Source organism: Dinoponera quadriceps, unplaced genomic scaffold (genome assembly GCF_001313825.1).
Source record: "Dinoponera quadriceps isolate SergipeBrazil2010 unplaced genomic scaffold, ASM131382v1 scaffold809, whole genome shotgun sequence".
Taxonomy (NCBI): domain Eukaryota; kingdom Metazoa; phylum Arthropoda; class Insecta; order Hymenoptera; family Formicidae; genus Dinoponera; species Dinoponera quadriceps.
In genome coordinates this window covers 64,154-69,908 of record NW_014554917.1, presented here as the reverse complement: position 1 = coordinate 69,908, position 5,755 = coordinate 64,154, and positions in this window count along the sequence as shown.

Sequence of the window (5,755 nt, the reverse complement as noted above, 5' to 3'; positions counted from 1 at the left end):
CTTCCAGCAGGATGGCGCGTCGGTGCACACAAGTCACTTATTTCAAAACTGGCTATCGTATAATGTGGACATATTTTGGCCCAAAGAATTCTGGCCTTCGAACAGTCCAGATTTGAACTCGTTGGACTACTACATGTGGGGCGTTATTGAACGAGTGACCAACAAGTCGAGATATCCTAACGTGACATCTTCCCAGGCCGCTATCGAGGCGGCAATATAATTAACAATGCGTTGCAGAGAGCGTATCAGTGCTTCAGAGCGAGGATCGGAGCAGTCATCGAAGAAAAAAGAGAATATATCAAATAATTTTACTCTAAAAGAATACCACTAGTGATGTACAAAAAGTTTTTTTTGTAATTTTTACATTTTGATGAATAGAATTTTGTTTAACACTTTGCGGTCCACTCGAAAACGCTTGACCGAAGATGTCTGAACTTATCGAAGGCATAATACGAAATTAGCCGCGCTTATTTGGTTTTTTTTTTTATACAAATGTTGATATCTAAAATCATCATATCATATGTTTATCATATGTTTCGATTTATCGATAAAACTAATGCTGTCAGATCGCGGCGGCATTAGCCGTCGACGGACCGCAAAGTGTTAAATAAATTGTTCATATTATCCGGATTTTGGTGGCGGACGCTATATAGAAGTACAGATTTTTAAATACTTAAGTTTTACATTTAATAAGGCAGAAAATTATGAGGATTATATCAAGGAACTAGTAAGAAGAGATAGAATAGTCGCGAATAAAGTGTGGGGTTTAGGCGAAAAAATTTGCAAAGATGATTTTGGAAGGAGATCGAACCTATTTAAATATCTGATTCAAAGTGTAATGAGATACGGGGTGGAAGTGTGGAGTTGAGAAGAAAAAAAAGAATTGGAAAATATCATGTTGGCCGCTTTCGAGGTCGCTATGCATTATATAAAATAGATATTTAGGTTAAATTTTTGTACTCTTAGGTACAGCAAATGGTGATAACAAGGTGATAACAAATGAACTAAGTATGGAGAAATTAAGGATGAGATGGGATATCAGGGCGATGACATATGAGGAAAAGATTACCAAAAGCAAAGATGAAAAATTAGTGAAACAATATTTGAGAGAAAAGGAAGAAAGTAGATGAAAAAATTTATATGGAAAGGAAAGGGAGAAATTTTAGAGTAGAAATAGATGGGGAACAGATTATTTGGAAAAGGTAAGGAGGGAAGGTTTGAATTTAGAGATGGAGATAATTAAGAGGGAAAGAAAATTACAGAGATAATGGGTAGAAAGCAAGTTTACAAAATATAACAGTTGCAAAATATAACAAAAGATATAAAGAAATAAAAAAGGAAGAAGGTTGCCTAATTTATTTGAGGAAGGAAGAATTGGATAAATTAAAGTTGGGGGATGGTGTTAGAGCTTTGGTTAAATTAAAATGTGGGAATTTAGAAGAAATGAATAGATATTGGTTAACGGAAAAGTACAAAATGTTTTTTGTGATAACGGACAAGATTGTATAAAGTGTTATATTGATATATATACGACGACTAAAGGATGGTTCGACACATTGGGAGAAGATGAAAAGGAAAAATGGGAAAAAATTTGGCATGATGAACTTAATAGTGTTAAGGGAAATATATTGAGAAAGCTCTGAAAAGAGAGGGAAATGAGGATAAGGAGGATTAAGGGGGAGGAGATAAATGGAAGAGTTGGGTAGGAGTGGGAGATTAGGAGAAGATAAATGTTATTCGTTTATGAAAAGCAGAGTACATTATGTATTGATGTATTAAATACTATATAAAAGACTAAGAAATGTACAGTAGTAATTGAGAGATGTATAAGGGATAGGCTGTGAATATATGTTGTTGAATATATTTGTGTATTCTATTAGTATAATGCTCCGATATAAGGATATTAGGATAAGACACTAAATTAAAGATTTATATTTAATGAATGGATACATAAGTATGGATAGGGGAAATTTTGTAAACCAAGTCCCCTTCTTAGTAAAACAGCTGAAATAATAAATATCTATCTGATACTTTTATTGAGGAAATGAAAAGTCTAGAAAAACGTTGGACCAAGTGTATTGAATTGAAGGAAAACAATGTTGAGAAATAAATTTCATTTGGCTCAAAAAAATGTTTTTTTCTTAGTCAGGTAAGGAACTTTTCAATCTACTCTTGTACGTTTTTCAAGCTCTGCAAAATTTTCACTTTTTTTCAATTTTCTATCATCTAGAAAATCAAATTTCTATTCTTTACGACAAATAAACTTCAAGCTTATGATATTGAATAAAGGAGACTTAATAGAAAATGTAATACGTGGGCAATTTGAAAAGTTCGCGACCTACCGTATAAAGGTTAGTTTCTGTTCTTTATCGCATCGTGATGGCTACATTCACCCTATGAACAGTTGTGATATATCAAGTTGACTTGCCGAGTCGTTAGTTAGAAATAGCTGTTTAAACAAAGTCACTTCAGTGCATTATTGAAAATGGAGTAAATTGAATGTCGTGCAGAAATCAAATATTTTGTTAAAAAAGAGAAAAAAGAGAGTATTGCGGGGTTGCAGGTTGGCGAGTATTTAAATCTTATTAAATAAAATGGTAAATCTTATTACCTAAAATTGGAAAAAATGGGGAGCATCTTGACTGCACTTTTTTGTCCCGCGATGGAATAAAAAACTGGAGCATTGCTGGACCAAGTATTTTGAAGCGGAGAAATTATATTGAAGAATAAAAATGTTTTCAAGAAAGACAAAGTCAGTTCTTCATTATCATGTCGCGAATTTTTCAAATTGCCTACGTATATTATTATAATATAAATATAATAGAAAAAAGAAAGTACAGTAGATAATTCTCTTCAATCACAATTTTTTACGATGCCTTACGACAATTGTATCTCGGAAAAAATATAATTACTAAGGGATGTGATATGTCATTAGCATATAGGATCAAAAATAAAAATAAAATAGATTTATTTGTATGTATAAGGAACCGATTGAAACAAATTGGAAGATTAACGTAGTTCATAAAATCAAATGTCTTGACTGCCATGCTTTGTTGTCGGTCAAACAAAAAGACAACCGAGTGCAAGAATAAGAGAACATAAGAATTGCATATGTAATATCATATAAAAATCTGTTATTACTGACCACAGGTTACAATTTGATCATGAATTCGATTGATAAAATGTTAGAATTTTAGACAATGCGATATTTCCATAAAAGATGATTTCGGAAATTATATAAAAGATCAAAGAACCTAAACGCACGACAGGATATTGAGATACTTCATAATATTTGTTTTCCAGTTTTAGATATTTTATAACACATGTTGACATTGACTTCCATTGTTTTCCTGTCCTATTTCTTATATCAACTTTAGACTACATACATTATATATATTGACGAATTGAATAGCATTTGGTAGATAATGTTTATTATTAGATGTATAAATTAATTCAGTACCTTTGTCCAAAAAATTCAAAGTTTATTTACAAAAAGTCAAGTACAAGTTTAATATTGGACAAAATTCCCTATTTTTTATGAATTTACTTCATGTATAGGACAGCTGATGAATGCCCTCGCGGAAAAAACTTAGCGGTTTTGACTTAATAAAGTACTTTTTCGGATATCGTCAATTGTTTTAAAATGCGTATCCGCCAGATGATGTTGAAGCGATCGAAATAGGTAATAATCTGACAGGGCTAGATCTGGCGAATAAGCCGTATGAGGAAGAATTTCTTAGAATTTCTTAGAATTTCTAATGTATAGATGGGATCCTTTGTCCCTTTTGCGTCGAGCGTTATCGTGCGGCAGAATCACCTGCCTAGTTCCATTGCCAAGATCTTTTTACAAATTTTATGGATTACAACACCTTCATCCAAAGCGGAACCTATCATTTTGTTTTATAAAAAATGATTACATGTGTGTAAAGTTGTAATTTTTATATATTTATGTGTGTAAGATTACACTAGTACATGTGTAAATTACAAATGCCGAAAAAGTAACTACGTAAAGTGTATAAAATTACGCACTTGGATTTGCAGTGAATATAGTTGCATCTCTGCAAAAACTTCACAATCCATTTAGAAACTTGAGAAAAACCGTTCTTGTGTGTTTGTACGCTTCATTTAATATTTTACATTTGATCTCTCGGGTTAGCTTGGCCTCTATTCGTCCAGACAAAATAGTTTTAGAAATAATGCTTTCGATATGAGAAACTCTGGATATGATATTTAAAACGGCACGAATATACGGCAATCGCAATTTCATAAGTTAATATTACCTTGCATTATTTAATATCCATTAAAGCATCCCCGTTATTTCAAGAAAATTTTACTCTGAACATTTACAGAATTCTTGGCAAATGTTAATTTTAACGTAAGAGTGTTCCTCACGCCGGTGAGGTAACCGGCACATAATATCAGAAATACCCCTCGAATTTCCATTTCATTCTTTTCTGTTAAAAAATCAATGTCTCCCGGAACGCAAAAACTTCTAAATTTTACGCTAAAAACTTAAAACGACGTTTCACGTGAACATGCATGGCGACCTTCTATTTCTACGCTGGTATCTGCGAATATTCTCCCCTCGTGTGCTCTCATTTTTTATTGAGGGAAAAAATAGTCTCTCTCTCTCTCTCTCTCTCTCTCTCTCTCTCTCTCTCTCTCTTTTCGTGCGATGGTAAGATCTCTTTCATTATTTCCTATGCAATATTTTACGGGTCCCATATTTTATGTTCATCGAAGAAGCTTTCAGGATTCTCGGCGAATCGTCGGTAATATAGTTATAAGGTTGCTCTTTCATTCGTTACCAAAAGTACAAAGTTTTGCAGCATTGCGAGCGAATCGATGTGGATAGAGGGAGGAGGAGGGAGAGAGAACTCTCGGCGAATAGATGGCAAAGTTGTAGCTCCACGCAACGCAATCCCAACATGATGACGTTGCCGTAGGATCCAGTTATCTCATTTTCCGACGAAAATAAGGATTAAGGACCGAGAGATTTAACATTTTATCAGCGTATTCACGGCGATTATATCACCGACGGGAGACAAACAGTAGTATCTTCAACTTGCTATGATGTTTCTCTCGTTTCGAGGATTAAATATCCTACATGAAAAGAAACAGAACGAACGTGAGCTCTCAAAACAAATCCCTACGCATAAAATATTATTGATTACTACACGCATAGAAAATTTCTTAGGATCTAATTGGAATCTAATCCAATTTTCCAAAATAATGATGGATTCTAGTTGGAAAATCTCTACGCAGGTTCTGGTTAGAAGTATAATGTTTCAAACATACGATTCTAACAATAAGTGGGAAACATAAACAGGTCTTATTTAATTATCCCCAACATGTTCCCAAAGATTTCTTCTGATTTCCATTTTATACTATGATTGACTCAAAATATATGAATCGCTTTAAATATTTATAGTTTAGAAAGATATATATACACACATGCTAGCGCGCTATTAAACATGGTAACGTTAAAATATAACCCCGTTTATTAACCTTTTAATGTGATATTCGATCAAACTACCACTCGATTCGACTAGCAATGACAGTTGCACGTGGTACGAAGCAAACCGTGGCGCATCGTCAATCAGCATCGCGAGGAAGAGGCTTCATCTCATGCTCGAGATTAAAATGGGATTCTCAACTGATATATCGTAGTGGGACAACTTTAGATATTCTAATCGGAATTTATGTTGCATCTCTAAGAAAATAATGAGAAATTTTTACGCGGACAGCTGTATGT